Source organism: Bos grunniens, chromosome 27 (assembly GCF_055505025.1).
Source record: "Bos grunniens cultivar Pamir isolate PY7600 chromosome 27, Bosgru_T2T1.0, whole genome shotgun sequence".
Classification (NCBI taxonomy): Eukaryota; Metazoa; Chordata; class Mammalia; order Artiodactyla; family Bovidae; genus Bos; species Bos grunniens.
The window spans coordinates 1,148,827-1,167,519 of record NC_141191.1 but is presented as its reverse complement, the minus strand read 5'-3'; the positions used below and the strand labels follow the sequence as shown (position 1 = coordinate 1,167,519).

Sequence of the window (18,693 nt, the reverse complement as noted above, 5' to 3'; positions counted from 1 at the left end):
TATAAGTATGTATTTCTTTGCTGTCTAGTGTAGGGTTTTTTTTCCATCTAGTGTTTTAATTGAAAGTGATCAACATTTCTTTTTTTTTTAATATGGTTCACACATGTAGTACAGTACACATGTAGTTAAAAGGGTGTTCTGAGAAAAACCACCTAACCACCATCCATCGGTCATAATTTAGGAGCTCCAAAATGTCTTGTGCCTCCATGGTAATGATGTCACATGGTGAAATATGCAACCACAGTGTCAACAGACTAAAATAACAACCATGGGATTTTGACTTAACAGCAGGCTCTGAGTAAACTGTGATGTAAACAAACTGCAGCATTCTGCAAGGAAAGATGATTCTCTCTAATGTTTTCCATTTGAAGTGATACTGTTTCTGGGCTCTTTTTTTATTTTAATTGAAGTATGGCTGATTTACAATGTTGTGTTAGTTTCAAGTGTACAGCAAAGGGATTCAGTTATACATATCTATTCTTTTTCAGATTCTTTCCGTTACGGGTGATTACACAATATTGAGTAGTGTATGTACTATAAGTAGGTCCTTGTTGGTTATTTATTTTATATATAGCAGTTTGTATATGTTAATCCCAAACTCCCAATTTATCCTTCCAACCCTCTTCCAGCTTTTTAAGATCAAAAATCTGATTGCAAATCCTTGAAATGAAGACTTGCTCCCAACCAGAGACTATAAGATTCTGAGTCTGCCTGAGGGCCTGAGAGTTAAATAATTTGTTCCAAATTATACTTCTTGTCAAGGGTAGAGTCAGAACCAGATCTGAGTTTGTCTAGTGTTTCTCTTTCTGCCCCTCATGCCTATCAGTTCCTACCTGACTCTAATCGCCTTTTGGTGAAGAACTGGATTGGCTTGGACTCTGCTTAGACTTGGCCATTGGCCCTCTAAAGACCCTATCTCCTACCCTCTTTATTTGATTTTATTATCAATGGCTGACTTTATTTATTATTAATTTATTTAAATATTTATTTTATTTATTTGTTTGACTGCACTGGGTCTTCATTACGGCATGCAGGATCTCTAGATGCGGTGTGTGGAATCTTTTTAGTTGCAGCAAGTGGAATCTAGTTCCCTGACCAGAGATGGAACTCGGGCCCCTACATAGGGAGTTTGGAGTCTTAGCCACTAGACCACCAGGGAAGTCCCCCTGCCACTTTCTTGCTGACTCTCCACACCCCTTCAAGTTGGTGCCCCTTTCTTTCTGATGCCTTCTGTTGTCATTGGACACCACGGTGGTCCTCCCAACCTCCTTTTGAAAGGAGGTTGTCATACTGGGACCTAATTGTTTTTTTTTTTCCCACTGTCAAGTCAAACCATGGGCAGCAATTCATTGAGAATGTAGGGCTTGAGGTCAGAATAGGGAAGATCAAGGTTGGGGGTCAGAATAGAAAGACCGTGGTTCTAGCAGGGTTTCCTAGGTGTTAGTGATAAAGACTCTGCCTGTCAATGCAGGACATGCAAGAGATGTGGGTTTGATCCCTGGGTCAGGGAGATTCCCCTAGAGTGGGAAATGGCAACCCAGTCCAGTATTCTTGCCTGGGAAATCCCATGGACAGAGGAGCCTGGCAGGCTACAGTCCATGGGGTCTCCAAGACTTGGACATGACTAAGCACGCTTGCACCACATGACTTTCTAGTGAGGAACCAAGTATAGTATTCAACTGAACAGTCTGGAACCAATGATTTTTCTTTAAAATCTATAAAGGTAACCCTTTGGGCCTCTGCTTATCCTCTCTAAAGCAGAAAAAGTGAACCAAAAGATCCTAAGATTCCTTTTAGCCCTAAAATTCTATGACATCTGAATCTCTTGTTGTTGTTCAGTCAGCAGGTGTTTTGTTGAGAGCTTCCCCTGGAACCTGTGGATCATATAAGGGAAAGTAGCTTCAATCTACCTGGGAAGAGAAAATGAACAGAATCACCTGGTGGGTAATAGCGAATCCTAGAAAGGTCAGGTGGAGCACGGGCTGCACGTGGAGGAGGAGTTGGGAAGAGTGAGACCAGTGGGTGCCAGAAAATGGCTGGTGCCCGAGACTCAGAGGGGAATTAGATGCTTGATAGGACTTTGTTAGACACAAGAGAAGAGTTCAGAAAATGTGTGAATCCTGATTTTTCTTTTGGTTATTCTTTATTTTTTCTTGGCTGCACTGAGTCTTTGTTGGTGCACGAGGGCTTTCTTTAGTTGCAGCGAGTGGGGGCTACTCTCTAGCTGCAGTACGTGGACTCTAGGCCATGCGGGATCAATAGTTATGGATCACTGGCTTAGCTGCCTCGAGGCGTGTGGAATCTTCCTCGACCAGGAATGGAACCTGTATGTCCTGCTTTGGCAGGCAGATTCTTAACCCCTGGACCACCATGAAAGCCCTGAATCCTGATTTTTCAGTCTTCTGAAAAATTCTATAGGTTTTTAAATTTTATTTTGTAGGCTCTCTGGCACCCCACTCCAGTACTCTTGCTTAGAAAATCCCATGGATGGAGGAGCCTGTTAGGCTGCAATCCATGGGGTTGCTAAGAGTCGGACACGACTGAGCGACTTCACTTTCACTTTTCACTTTCATGCATTGGGGAAGGAAATGGCAGCCCACTCCAGTGTTCTTGCCTGGAGAATCCCAGGGACAGGGGAGCCTGGTGGGCTACCGTCTATGGGGTCGCACAGAGTCGGACATGACTGAAGTGACTTAGCATAGCATAGGCTCTCTTCTATTTTTTTTTTTTTCTTTGTTTGCTTGTTTTGACCACTCCATTGGCCTGTGGGACCTTAATTGCCCAACCAGGGACTGAACCCTTGCTTTCTGCAGCAGAAACATAGCGTCTTAACCACTGGACCACCAGGGAAATCCCCTCTTCTACTGTCATCTAGAAATTCTGAGATTATCTGTCACTGTTATTTGAGGGTCCTAGTAGCCCAGGGGGCAGTTAATTAGGAGGGAGGAGAAAATGGTATTCTTTTTCTTCTTCTCTAAAGTATAAAAAGTGTCTACCTGTGATATATGATATTCCCTGGTTAGTAGCAAAGACGGCATTTTACAGGCCTTGAGGTTGTTGTTGAATCAATTATTTCAGTCTCCATTTTGCCTGCCCTTTGAAAGCAGAATTTGAGAGTCTAAAAAAAGGAAGGAAAACAGATCTGTTGGAAGCATGAAACCAGCTCCTCATCCTCCTCCACAAAAGGGAAGAAATAGCCCTGAGCTAGTTTCTAAATAGGAATGTTCTGACAGTGAGAGAGAATTTAGAAAGTGCCAGGAGGAAGGGAAAACATGGAGCCCGATTTTGAAAGCCCACAGAGCACAGGGTGGGTGCCAGAGAGACAGTCACACCTGTTACCTGCTGTCTCTTGCTTCCTGGCTCCAGCTTGCCCTCCTCTGCCAAACCTTCTCACTCGAGTTGTCCCTTCCTCACCCATTCAGATAGACACACAAGTGACTGAAGCTCAGGAAAACACCTCTCCACTAATATGTAAATACACTCACATGGTAGCGATACATCCAAAGGATATTCATTGTCACAAGCATATTCATTCCTTCCAGCAAGCTTGAGTACTTGTAATATGCCACATACAGCACTCTGCAGTGGAGAAGTCAAGGTGAATAAGACATAGTTTCTGTCGTCGATGGTATATAACAACAAACCTATACAGATAAACACTGAGCTATAAGCCCAGAGGTGCACATATGCAAACATATATGTAATGTACACCCACTGGTATGTGAACTCATGAAATAAAAAAACAGAGCTACTCACTCATAAATTTCACAAGTTCTAATACTAGTCATGCTGAAATATTTGGAGGGAGGTTGTCCGTTTTCCTATTTTTCCTTTGTCAGTTTTGTCATCGCCTTTCATATTCCAAAAATGATTTCACTTTATAGTTCCATTCTTTTCTTATTTCTTGCCTTTAAAAAATTATTTATTCTCTAAGATGAATTGTCTCACATGGAGAAACTGAGAAAAAGGAAAGTTTGCCCAAGTTATAAATAAAGTTACCCTTTCAGGTACAAAATCTGTCTCTTTATACTCAGTTGATAAAATGGAAAGACTGGCAATATTTAGTGATTGATCCTTTAATGATGTCTTTTTAAAATTTTATTTATTTTATTTTTGACTGTGCTGGGTTTTCATTGCTGTGCATGGGCTTTCTTTAGTTTTGGCAAGCAGGGGCCACTCTCTGGCTGCAGTGAGCAGGCTTCTCATTATGGTGGCTTCTCTTGTTGGGGAGCAGGGCTCTAGGGCATGCAGGCTTCAGTTCCTGTAGCACTTGTGCTCAGTTGCACCTAGGCATGTGGAATCTTTTGGAACAAAGGATTGAGCCAATGTCCCCTGCATTGGCAGGCAGATATTTAACCACTGGACCATCAGGGAAGTCCTAATGATGTCTTTTTAATGGGTATTTTGAACCACAAAATATGAAATCATTACATCTTTTTTTTTAATTGTAGGTATTTGAAGCAAGAAGAGCTCTGCTTGGAAAATGGGTAACTATTTAAAGTATACTTGATTCTAAGTCAGAAAGAGAAAGACAAACACCATATGAATATCACTTATATGTGGAATCTAAACTGTGGCACCAATGAACCTACCCTCAAAACAGAAACAGACTCACAGACGTAGAGATCAGACTTGTGGTTGCCAAGCGGGAGGAGAGGAGGGAGCAGGACAGACCGGGAGTTTGGGGTTGGTAGATGCAAGCTATTACATTTAGAATGGCTAAGCAACAAGGTCCTACTGTATAGCACAGGGAACTATATCTAGTATCCTGGAATAAACCATAATGAAAAAGAACATTAACAAAGGAATGTATACAAATCTATATATCCATATCTAAGTTACTTTCACACTTCCTCAAAGGAAACACGGTCTCAATGACCATTGTCCATGATCAAAGTACAGTAAGTCCACTCTGCATGAATGAGTTCCATTCCAAAAGCGAATTCATAGGTCCCATTTGATCGTAAATCCAACACAGTCAGCCTCGGTACCCAACTAACACAACTGGGTACACCTGCTGTTTGTAAGCTTGCTTCCAGACATCCTGGGCTTGAAATTAAAAAACTACTCTACTGTACTGTAAAGTACACAAAAGCACAGCCACCTGTAGAGGATGGACACACATGACCGTGCACGCCAGACACACGTACTAATGTGATTGGACATGCAAAGACACATTCGCATCTTTGAAAGTTTGAAACTCAAATGTTTGTATGAGGGGACTTACTCTATCCATCTCTGGCTAATGTGTATTGCTCATTAAATTCCTCTACAGTCTCATTGAGAGTCTCTTCCACCCAAGAGAACTGGAAACATGATCATACAAAAATGTGTACACTAACGTTCACAGTGGCATTATTCATAATCATCAAATATGTAAACACCCAAACGTCCACTTGGTGAGAAATGGATAAACAAAACGGGGTCTAGCCAAACAACAGAATAGTACTCAGCCTTAAAGTGAAAGGCAGTTCCGTTTCAAGCTACTCATGAATGAACTTTGAAGACATTGTGCTAGGTGAAATAAACCAGACACAGAAGCACCAATATTGTTTGATTCCACTTTTATGAAGTTCTTAGAATAGGCAAATTCACAGAGAAAGAAAGTAAAATAGAGGTTACGAAGAAATAGGGACGTTGTTTAACAGAGTTTCAGCTTGAGTTTTAAAAACAGTTCTGCAGATGGATGTGGGGATGTTGCACAATAGTGTGAGTGTGTATCATGTCACTGAACTGTACACTTAAAAATGGTTAAATTTTAAAAAGCACGGGCAAGAAAAAAGAATGAAGTACTGATATATGCTACAACATAAACTTTGAACATAGTATGCTGAGTGAAAGAAACCAGACACCGAAGCCATCTAGCATATGATTCCATTTATATGACATATTCAAAATAGACAAATCCATACAGACAGAAAATAGATGAGTGGTTTCTAGGGGCCAGGGAGCAGGGGAGGAGTGACTGACTGTAATGGGTATGGACTTTATTTGGGGGGGTAATGAAAACGTTCTGAAATTAGACAGTAGTGCTGGCTTTACAGCCTTGTGAATATATGAAAATGCTGGGTGGGGTGGTGTATGAATTGTACCTTAATTTAAAAAAATAAATCAGGATGCCTTTTAAAAAATTATGCTTTGATTTCTTTAAGTCTAGATGTATATAATGAACTTGAAATAGTCCATCTTTAAAGCATACAGTCAAAGCCTTCTTTCCTTTTAAGGGACCATCTTTGCCCCAGAATACAGCAGTAGACAGAAAAGCCTACCCTGTGAATTACTGAGATTCATTTTCCCGTATGTCTTAGTCCATTCCAGGTGCTATAACAAAACACTGGTGGGGGCGGGGGCTTATAAACAGCAGAAAATATTTCTCTTAGTTCTAGAGGCTGGAAAGTCCAAGATCAAGGTGCTAGCAGACTCAGTGTCTGCTGGGAACCTGCTTTCTGGCTCAGAGACTCTCCATGTGTCTTCACATGACAAAAGGGCTAAAGGTCACTCTGTAGTCTCTTTAATAAAGGACACTAAACCCATTCATGAGGGCTTCCCTGGTGGCTCAGTGGTAAAGAATCCGCTGCCAATCAGGAAACTCTGGTTCGCTCTCTGGGTCAGGAAGATCCCTTGGAATAGAAGTGGCAACCCACTCCAGTATTCTTGCCTGGGAAATCCCATCAACAGAGAAGCCTGGCGGGCTACAATCCATGGGGTCGCAAAGAGTCAGACACAACTGAGCGACTGAGCATGGGTGCTCGCAATCCCATATGTGAATGCTCTCCCTCACGACCTAATCCTCTCAAAGGCCCCACCCACCTCCCTGGGTCATTACCACAGGGTTAGGGTTTCAATTTAGGAATTAGGGGTGACATAAACATTCAATCCATCATAAAGCTCTGTATCTTACTGTTCTTGTTTGTCTGATTTAGTCACCACTTCTTTTCTGTGCTGGTCTACAAGCTCCAGTCTAAAGATATTTACTAACCTAAAGAAGGAAAAAAAAGTCATGTACACAATGTTTCTGGAAGACTTTACATATCCCCTAGAGAAAGAAATGGCAACCCATTCCAGTATTCTTGCCTGGAAAACCCCATGGACAGAGGAGCCTGGCAAGTTACAGTCTTGGAGTCGCAAAGAGTTGGACATGACTGATCGACTTCACTTTACTTTTACTTTTACAAGAAAAGGGGCAATATTGATTTCCTTCAGACAGGAAAACTGTCTAAAGGGTGGAAGAGACTCTTAGCTGGAGAGCCTTTTGTGTCTTTTGAATTTTTAATCATTAAATGTTTTTAATCATGTGAAGGTAATATCTATTCAAAATAATAATAAAATTTTATAAAATAAATTCACTAAAAATGGCAAAATGAGAAATACCCGAAATTTAAAATCTAGCTAAGTTTTTCTCATATTGTATTTGTGTTTTTAAACTAACTTTGTTACCAACAACTTAAAAAAGAGACTTATAAAAAAAGCAAATAGATAAAATAAAAAGGGACGTATTTAAAATGACTATATTTGCATTTTCATTCTACTTACTATGGATGGAAATCCCTAAATTAATAAAACCAGGGCTAATGTTCAGGCAGAATTCATTGGTATGGCTGACCAGCCTCTGTCTACTTTGATTGGTTGGTAGCATTGCCAGTTGTTAAACATTTTAAATATCACCCTGGATAAAATTCAAGGTCTTCAAACTTTTAAAAAGATCTCGTTAATTCTTTTCTTTTACCATAACTAATAGAAGCATATATTTCAAAGGTCACTGATATTTGCAAAGATCACTAATTATCTCTCTACTCCAATCAGCCAAACTACAGGGTCAGGCATGGTTTTACCATGCTCCTTGTTGTACATTGCTTGATGTTATCAGGCATTTAATAAATATTTTCTAAATGAATAAATGATACTAGTTTTTCTCTTTTGCCAAACAACAAACTTATTCCATAAATTCACTAGATCATATGGTAATCTTTATACCTCCATGAAAGCCACAGGAATTAAGTTTGAAGGGAATATTTCCAGTTTATTTTTATTCAGTTTTCTCTCTCCATTTTAGGCTTTATTTGTCTGTGTGTTTTATGAACAATATAACAGATTGATAGCATAAGGAATGCATTTTCAATAAAAAAGGAGAGAAGCAAGAATACAAGTTTTTTTTTTTAAATTTTCCTTTATTTATGGCTGTGAGTCTTCCTCGCTGCACAGGCTTTTCTCTAGTTGTGGTGTGCAAGCTTCTCATTGTCAGGGCTTCTCTTGTTGCAGAGACTGGGCTCTAGAGCCTTTTCATTTAAGTTGTGGCACGTGGGATCAACACAGGCTCAGTAGTTGTGGCACACGGGTTTAGTTGCTCCGCTGCATGTAGAATCTTCCCAGATCAGGGATCAAACCCACGTTACCTGCGTTGGCAGGTAGATTCTTTACCACTGAGCCACCAGGGAAGCCCAAGGATACTGGTTTTTAAACTTAGCATTACTTGGGATTTTCATTGTAGGAGTCAAGTGTTGGCTTTAAAGCTCAATCTCATATTAGAAGTAAAGTCACTTTTAAAACCAATCTGGATAGTAAGGGGCAAGATGTAATGTGAAACCTATTCAATGATAGACAATCCAAAAAGTATTTTATATTTAGCCATGTGTGCATGCTCAGTCGTGTCTGACTCTTTTGCGACCCCATGAGCTGTAGCCCGCCAAGTTTCTCTGTCCATGGGATTTTCCAAGCAAGAATATTGGAGTAGGTTGCCATTTCCTTCTCCAGGAGATCTTCCCAACCCAGGGATCAAACCCAGGTCTCCTGCATTGCAGACAGATTCTTTACCAGCTGAGCCACCAGTGAAGCCCAAAAAGCAAAAAGATAAACAAGCCTTTTCCTTCATCTTGACCTCACTGCCTGAGAACTTTCCTTTCCTTGCCATTTGGTGTGAGATAAGTGGCGTTGATGCCCTAGCAATGGTCCTCACATCTTGAAAGTGCAGCAAGAATCCTTGTAACAACTACTCTGAAAATGGGATTTTCACAGTCCTATTGTCAAGAAATCCCGAAAGGCATTAAAAGTAACTATAAAATATAATTATGGTATAAGATAGTATTGTTGCTGTTTAGTCACTAAGTCGTGTCTGAGTCTTTTGCGACCCCGTGGACTGTAAACCCACCAGGCTCCTCTGTCCATGTGATTTCCCAAGCAAGAATACTGGAGCCAGTTGCCATTTCCTTCTTCAAGGGATCTTCCTGACCCAGGGATTGACCCCCTGTCTCCTGCTTGGCAGGCGTATTCTTCTCCACTGAGTCACCAGTGATGGCCATATAAGATAGTATAGCATAAAATAATATAGCACAATGTCGTATACTAATTATATGATATTAATATTAAAAAGGAGCTAACTGTAAAATGAGGTATCATACATGGTACTAGGATAAGAAAACGGTCCTAGCTGCTCCCCTGTCTCACACATTAGATCCCTGGCTGTGATGGTATGGCTCTTTTTTCTTGAAGAGCTGAAGCAAGAGATGTGGGACAGATATATATAGTACTATATATATATAATATATTTGAAAAAAACCCAGGAACCTACCATATAGCACAAGGAACTATATCCAATATCTTATAATAACCGACAGTGGAAAAGAATCTAAAACAGAATGTGTGTGTGTGTGTGTGTGTGTGTACATATATAAATCACTATGCTAGATACCTAAAACATTGTAAAATAACAATGCTTCAATTCAGAAATTTTTTTAAAAAAGAGAAAGATACTGGGCGATTACCAAATTCATGTACAGTTAATTCTTCCATGGATTATCTACTTCTTGGATTATTCCCAGCACCTTTTAAATTCCAAGGGGATTTGCCCCAGTTGTTAAGCATTCTTATCAGTCATCTACCCACCTTCAACCGGTAGAAGTTCAAGGAATGCAAATTCATTTTCTATTAGACTAAATAGATTAGAAACTAGAAAGGAGAAACCCCCAAGGCAAAGAACACCTATCAAAGCCAAATATAAATTATCTTTGACTGCTATAATAAGGGAAATAAATGAGAAACCAATGTAATTATCTTTTTAATCTTTAGAGGAAAAGGTTTGAATGTTTTCTTTTATAGATTTCTTCAGCGCTTTATAATCCTAATGTTCTTTTATATTCATTCTAAATCACTGTTCTTCAGTCTGAGCCTGTTCTCTTCTTCTGGGCATCCATGACAATAATTGAGCTGACCTCAATCCTTGCAAATGTGCTTCCTGTCCTTGTTAATGTACAAACATGGTAACTTTATGCTTTGTAATTTAATTATTGTATATCTAATGATTTACCCCTCATGCTTATTATTTTTAACATCACTATGATATTTTCTAACAGGGGTCCCCAACCTCTGGGCCACAGACCCATTGGTACCTCTCATCAGATCAGCAGTGGCATCACATTAGAAATAAAGTGCACAATAAATGTAATGCTGTAGTTTTTCCAGTAGTCATGTATGGATGTGAGAGTTGAACCAGAAAGAAGGCTGAGCGATGAAGAATTGATGCTTTTGAACTGTGGTGTTGGAGAAGACTCTTGAGAGTCCCTTGAACTGCAAGGAGATCAAACCAGTCAATCCTAAAGGAAGTCAGTCCTGAATATTCATTGGAAGGACTGATGCTGAAGCTGAAACTCCATACTTGGGCCACCAGATGCGAAGAGCTGACTCATCAGAAAAGACTGATGCTGGGAAAGATTAAAGGCAGGAGGAGAAGGGGACGACAGAGGACCAGAGGGTAGGAAAACATCACTGACCCAATGGAGGTGAGTGTGAGCCAGCTCCAGGAGATGGCGAAGGACAGGGAAGTCTGGCATGCTGCAGCCCATGGAGTTGCAGAGTCATACATGACTGAGCGACTGAACTACAACAAAATGTAATGCGCTTGAATCACCCCAAAGCCATCCCTCCCTGCCTGTTCCCCCAGTCCATGGAAAAATTCTCTTCTACGAAACTGGTCCCTGGTGCCAAACAGTTTGGGGACCACTGTTTATAATATTAGCTACCATGAGTACAATGAGTCATACACTCTTTTAGGAATTTTATACATATTTTCATTTATTTAATCTTCCCAGTAACTCTAAATTTAGATATAATTATTCAATCAATGTATAAAGGAAGAAATTAAGAGATTCTTAGTGAGACTCTGAATGGCCTCACTCCCAAAGCCCCCATGCATCCTTAATGCCATATTTTCTCTTATCATGTTGCTAAGCTGATTCACTATTGTGAGGCGTTTGGGGTTATTTCTGATTTACTGTAGTGATAATTATATCCCATAAAAATTTCTTCCCTAATCATCCTGGGTCCCCACGTAGCTCAGTTTCTACAGAGTAGCACGTAGCACTGCCCAAAGTAATTTTAAAGATGAATACCAATTTTCATGTTGTCTCTCAAAGAAAAATCACGGGGGATTCAATTCAGAACTCATAACACTACTTACCAGATCCCCTTTCTTCATTTCCCAGTTTCTCTCACACTGTATAACTGCTGGAAAGGCAGTTACAGTCTGAACCGCCACAAACTGCCTACACGCCAAAACCCTGCAGCTCTCCTGTCTCCATATGCCCCGAGCTGGCTCCTTGTTTTAGAGATCACCGCAGCATCATGGGCTGGTCCTTCCCCTGGCCCTCACCACTCTGGTCTGGCTTCTCTATCATTCTAATAACCCATTCCCAAAGGAAAGAAGTCTCATATTATGTTAGTTAGAAATATGGACTGTGCAGAAACAGGCCGAGAGGAAATCTGGGAACATTCATACATGAATACATTTTATTCACTTATTTGTAAGTTAAGGTTTCTGATGGTTTTTGTTTTTTTTTTTTTCATTTGGGAGTCCCCCCTCCCCCTTGAATGATAGTGTCCAAAGTGAGATTGATGAGCGCTGAAAAGATCTGGTAACAGTGAATAGTTTTTATTTAAAAATCTTTGGTTTGGCTGCACTGGGTCTTTGTTGCAACACAGGCTTTCTCCAGTTGTGGCATGTGGGCTCTTAGTTCCCCGAGCAGGTATCAGCCTTAGTCCCTTGCATTGGAAGGCAGATTCTTTTTATTTATTTGTTTATGGCTGAGCTGGGTCTTCGCTGCTGTGTGCAGGCTTTCTCTAGTTGTCGTGAGCATGGGACCACTCCTCCCTACTTGCAGTATGCAGTCTTCCTACTGCAGTGGCTTCTCTGGTTGCAGAGCACAGGCTCTAGGGTGCTTGGGATTCAGGGGCTGTGGCATGTGGGCTCAGGAGTTGTGGCTCTCAGGCTTGCTTGCCTTGCAGCAGGTGGAATCATCCCAGACCAGGGATGGAACCCATGTCCACTGCACTGGCAGATTCTTAACCACTGGACTTCCAAGGAAGTCCCACAGTGAATGGTTTTAATCAAGAAGTACTCCAGCTAATTAAAAAAAATAGATCCTATAATTACAAAGAAGTTGACTTGTCATAAGGTGTAAAATACATTTTTACTTTATATGCCTTTTTTTTTTTTTTAGGGCTTTCCTGGTGGCTCAGACAGTAAAAGTGTCTGCCTGCAATGAGGGAGACCTGGGTTCGATTCCTGGGTCGGGAAGATCCCCTGGAGAAGGAAATGGCAATCCACTCCAGCACTCTTGCCTGGAAAATCACACGGACGGAGGAGCCTAATAGGCTCCAAAGTCACAAAGATGGGGTCGCAAAGAGTTGGACACGACTTCACTTTCACTTTCACGCCTTTTTAGGTGGTCAATGTATTTTATGATTAAAACTAAAGTATTATTAAATTCTGATTACCTTATAATAACTAGCAAATATCTATTGGTGAAATGCAATAGCGTATAAAATACAAGTAGCCCCAAACTTTCCTGTTTTCTCTTCTCTAATGGACTAAAGAAGAAAAACAGAGATTTAGACTCTGACAACAGCTCCTTCCGCTGCTAGCTGTTCCCATAAGAACCTTTCTTTTGATTTTGGCCAGCTCTCACGCTCTCATCTTTGATCAGTCACTGATATTGGGACTGGTTTGGGGTCATCACTGGGGAAAATTGTGAAGTAACCCAAGCGTTTGTTTGGTATGCCCCAGATTGCTTTGGCATGTACTTCCTGTCTCTGGCACTCTTTCTTTTTCTTTTCCAGGTCCTCCTATCAACTTTTCCTTTCCAATCATATCAATCATTTACATATTTGTAGGACTTTAACTGGGAGAAAGCAATGGCACCCCACTCCAGTACTCTTGCCTGGAAAATCCCATGGGCAGGGAAGCCTGGTAGGCTGCAGTCCATGGGGTCGCTAAGAGTCAGACACAACTGAGCGACTTCACTTTCTCTTTTCACCTTCATGCATTGGAGAAGGAAATGGCAACCCACTCCAGTGTTCTTGCCTGGAGAATCCCAGGGATGGGGAAGCCTGGTGGGCTGCCGTCTATGGGGTCGCACAGAGTTGGACACGACTGAAGTGAGCAGCGCAGCAGGACTTTAACTGGGGCTTCCCAGGTGGTGCTAGTGGTAAAGAATCCACCTGCCAATGCAGGAGACCCAAAAGACACAAGTTCAAGCCCTGGGTCGGGAAGATCCCTTGGAATAGGAAATGGCACCTCATCCCAGTATTCTTGCCTGGAAAATTCCATGGACAGAGGAGCCTAGCAGGCTCAGCAAAGAGTCAGACAAGAGTGAGTGACTGAGAACACACACACACACACACACACACACACACACACACACACACGACTTTAACCCTATATACTCCCCCTTCTCAGAGATATTTGCTTGTATTGCCTTATCTCTAATTGTGAATGCAAAGGTTTGTTTCTGGTCCTGGAGTTTTAATCACTAATGAGCTGATGTAAACTGTGGGGGGAGACTGACTGCCCAGGTGTCTTCTCTTAAGGTTGTACAGACAGTCCGTGGCTTAAGATGCTTTGGCTTAGCAACTTTTTGGCTTTACAGTGATGCAAAAGTGATAGACGTTCAGTGGACACCATATTTAAAATTTTGTATTTGGGTTTTTTTGGGAGGGGTGGCTAGCCATGTGCAGTAGGATACTCATTTATGGTGCTGGGCAGCCAGTGAGCCACAGCTCCCAGTCAGCCACTCGGTCACAAGAGTACAGGCCAAATACACTTAAAACCATCAGTACCCAGACAGCCATTCTGGTTTCACATTCAGTGTGCTTGTATACATGCTAAGTTGAGTCAGTCGTGTTCAACTCTGTGCAACCCCATGAAATGTAGCCCACTAGGCTCCTCTGTCTATGGAACTCTCCAGGCAAGAATACTGGAGTGGGTTGCCATTCCCTTCTCCAGGTGTAGTAGTCAATAAATTACATGAACTAGTCAATGCTTTCTTCTAAAATAGGCTTTGTGGTAGATGATTTTGCCCAACTGTAGGTTCATGTGAGGGCTTCCCTGGTGGCTCAGTGATAAAGAATACTTCTATCAATGCAGGAGACTCAGGTTTAATCCCTGGGTCAGGAAGATCCCATGGAGGAGGGCATGGCAACCCACTCCAGTATTCTTGCCTGAAGAATCCCATGGACACAGGAGCCTGCTGAGCTACAGTCTATGGGGTCGCAAAACAGCTGGACATGACTGAGCGACTAAACAACAGTAAGGAGCATCAGGGTTCATGTAAGCGTTCTGAGCACGTTAAGGTAGACTGGGCTAAGCTAGGATGTTTGGTAGGTTAAGTGTATTATGTGCATTTTTAATTTATGATACTTTTGACTTATGATGGATTAATTGGGATATAGCCCCAACAGAAGTTAAAGATCTACATTTTACAAGTCTGTATATATTCTCAGTTTACGCCTATGACCAGCTCCCAAATTTTTCTGTAACTCCAAGTTTTGAGGTCAAGTGCATGTCTATGTCCACACCGGCCTTGATTGGGCTCACACACACACATGTGAGAAAGAACAGGTACGTGGAAAAACATGGGGTGTACTTGCTAGGGAAAGAAATGCATGCAATTCGTTAAGAATAAGTTACTAAACTCACTTTCTATGCAGTTCTTTATCTCTTTCATAATGCGTCTCTCTTGTCAGACTAAACCTGGAGCTTTTTTTTTTTTTTTTTTGGTTTGTTTGTTGTTTTTTTTTTTTTCCAGTTTGACAAATGGATGGACACTCAGAGGAGAAGAATCCTGACAGTCCTGTTAGAACACTGCTCCCTGTCATAGCAAACGTTCTGCTGTCGAAAGCTTCAGGAGAAAATTCCAGCAGAAGCTCTGGATTTTACTACCAAGCTCCCAAAGGTGTTTTCTTTATACATCTTTTCTTTCCTGGACCCCGAAGCCTTTGTCATTGTGCACAGGTACAGATAAAGAAGCAGTGTTTGGTGTTTTGTAAAGACAGCCTAGAAAACACTGAACCTTGAAGAAAAAGAAAGAAAGCACGCATACAAAACCGAGCACCAACAAGACGCTCACCGTGTTTCGTTTGCACAGTTTGGATTGGCCCCATCTCTTTGTGTCTGGCTGTGCACTTAGTGCTCAACGGGGAGAAAAAGTAAGCCATCGCTAAGTGTCCGTAAAATAGTACTAGCCAGTTGGGGAAATACATACACATGTATATAATGGTTCATCATCAGAATAGTCTTATATTGCACAGCAGAGGACCATAGTAAAACTTAAAGTGTAGAGTGCAGGCCATTCATAAATAGAAAAGCATGAAATAAGGTGCTAATGTGATAAATACAGAAGCATGTGAGACTAAAGGAGTTCAGAGTAGGCAAATGTGCTCACAGGTTGGAAAAGCATCTGACCATTATTTTCTTACAAGTAATTCCATGGTGTATTCAAGTATATTTTTTTTCAAGTATATTTTTTAAGATATAAAATTGATAGTCATTTTGTTGACTTCTTTTCATAGTCTAGCTGCTGCTGCTGCTGCTAAGTTGCTTCAGTCATGTTCGACTCTGTGCAACCCCATAGACAGCAGCCCAACAGACTCTCCTGCCCCTGGGATTCTCCAGGCAAGAACACTGGAGTGGGTTGCCATTTCCTTCTCCAATGGATAAAAGTGAAAAGTGAAACTGAAGTCGCTCAGTGAAGTTGCTCAGTCATGTCCGACTCTTAGCGACCCCATGGACTGCAGCCTACAAGGCTCCTCCATCCATGGGATTTTCCAGGCAAGAGTACTGGAGTGGGGTGCCATTGCCTTCTCCATTCATAGTCTAGAAAGACCAGAAATTACCTGTTACTGTGCATTCACAGGGTAACTTTAGTTTTTAAAATTAAGAAAATGAAAAAAAATTAAGAAAATGAATGCAGTAAGATAGATGACATATTTAATAATTGGTGTTGGGACAACCGGGCAGTATCTGGAAAAAAATTCTAGAAGGATAAAAGATTGATATGAAATTATGGAAAACCATTCCCTACTCAAAAGAGGGAATTCCCTGGTCCAGTGGTTAACTCTCTGCTCTTTCACTGCTGAGGGCAGAAGTTTAATCCCTGTTTGGGGAACTAAGATCCTGTAAGCCACCAGGCATGACTAAAGTGGAAAAAAATGTAATTAAAGGAAATCTAGGGAAGGAAGACTTTGTGAGTAATCTATAATATTCAGAGCCTCAAAAGAAAATGTATAACTTAAAATCTTTATTTTTTTATATATTTTGTATATATATTATATATGCTTTATAAATAAAGAAAGCAAGATTTTGAGTTGTGATTATAAAAATTAAAATTTTCTCCATAGAGAAGAAAACTGTAAATAAATACAGACAGTAAACAGGAGGGAACTCCCTGGGAGTGGTTAGGACTCAGTGCTTTCACTGATGAGGGCTCAGGTTCAACCCCTGGCCGGGAGACTAAGAACCCACAAGCTGCTGCAGTGTGGCCAAAAAAAATTAAACAGGGGAAAAAACATATTGCCAGCAAAAGGGTAATTTTCTTATTTTTTAAAGAATGACTATAAATCTACATTAACAAGAAAAAAAAAGCAAAGCCTAGCAGAAAAATGAGCAAAGGAAGTGGACAAATAGTTCACAGAAAGAAAAGCAGATGTTTCTAAAATAGATAAAATACTTAGCCTCATTTTCATGCCATCGTTTGTGATCAGATAGATTGTTTCTTTTTTTCTTTTTTTAGTTTCTTTTTTAATGATAACATTTTATATTATTAGGGGTGAGGGGAAACAAGAACCTTCATATGTTGCACCTTCATAGATAAATTGATGCAAACACTAAGGAGAGCAATTTGGTAGTACTCAATTTTTAAATAAAGATTCCTGGACATTCCCTGGCGATCCAGTGACTTTCACTACCAAGGGTGTGAGTTTGAGCCCTGGTCGGGGAACTGAGATCCTGCATGCCATGAGACATGGCTAAAAACTTTTTAAATTTTTTTAATTAAGAAAAATAAGACTACCTTTGGTCAGTAGTTCCACTTCTTGGAATTTGTCTGATGGGTATACTTCAACACATGCAAAATTAGTTCCAGAAAAACATCTATTTCTGCTTTATTGACTATGCCAAAGCCATTGACTGTGTGGATCACAATAAACTGTGGAAAATTCTGAAAGAGATGGGAATACCAGACCACCTGACTGCCTCTTGAGAAATCTATATGCAGGTCAGGAAGCAACAGTAAGAACTGGACATGGAAAAACAGACTGGTTCCAAAGAGGAAAAGGAGTACATCAAGGCTGTATATTGTCACCCTGCTTATTTAACTTATACGCAGAGTACATCATGAGAAACGCTGGACTGGAAGAAGCACAAGCTGGAATCAAGATTGCCGGGAGAAATATCAATAACCTCAGATATGCAGATGACACCACCCTTATGGCAGAAAGTGAAGAGGAACTCAAAAGCCTCTTGATGAAAGTGAAAGAGGAGAGTGAAAAAGTTGGCTTAAAGCTCAACATTCAGAAAACAAAGATCATGGCATCCGGTCCCATCACTTCATGGGAAATAGATGGGGAAACAGTGGAAACAGTGTCAGACTTATTTTGGGGGGCTCCAAAGTCACTGCAGATGATGATTGAAGCCATGAAATTAAAAGACGCTTACTCCTTGGAAGGAAAGTTATGACCAACCTAGATAGCATATTCAAAAGCAGAGACATTACTTTGCCAACAAAGGTTCGTCTAGTCAAGGCTATGGTTTTTCCTGTGGTCATGTATGGATGTGAGAGTTGGACTGTGAAGAAGGCTGAGCACCGAAGAATTGATGCTTTTGAAGTGTGGGTTGGAGAAGACTCTTGAGAGTCCCTTGGACTGCACGGAGATCCAACCAGTCCATTCTGAAGGAGATCAACCCTGGGATTTCTTTGGAAGGAATGATGCTAAAGCTGAAACTCCAGTACTTTGGCCACCTCATGCGAAGAATTGACTCATTGGAAAAGACTCTGATGCTGGGAGGGATTAGGGGCAGGAGGAGAAGGGGACGACAGAGGATGAGATGGCTGGATGGCATCACTGACTCGATGGACGTGAGTCTGAGTGAACTCCGGGAGTTGATGATGGACAGGGAGGCCTAGCATGCTGGGATTCATGGGGTTGCAAAGAGTCGGACACGACTGAGCGACTGAACTGAACTGAACTGAAGAATATTGCATCATTGTAGCAGCAAAAGGCTGGAAACAGTGGAAATGTCTGCTAATAACAGACTGGTTGCAACTGTCTCCTCAATATGTCATCAATAAAACAACTAAGGTGCAGAATTATCCTACCACTTTGGAAGAATAAAAGAATGTATCCATATTTGTTGCTCTTCTCAATGGC

At 41.0% G+C, this 18,693-nt stretch overlaps 1 long non-coding RNA gene across 1 annotated transcript in view; it reads left to right on the top strand.

The window, feature by feature from the left end:
• LOC147343384 (uncharacterized) overlaps window positions 1-18,693 on the top strand; it is a 35,678-nt gene that overhangs the window by 8,736 nt on the left and 8,249 nt on the right. The window contains exons 2-4 of the long non-coding RNA XR_015156079.1: window positions 4,452-4,487; window positions 10,347-10,772; window positions 15,075-15,474. This is a non-coding gene — a long non-coding RNA (uncharacterized LOC147343384). The remainder of the gene's footprint in view (window positions 1-4,451; window positions 4,488-10,346; window positions 10,773-15,074; window positions 15,475-18,693) is intronic.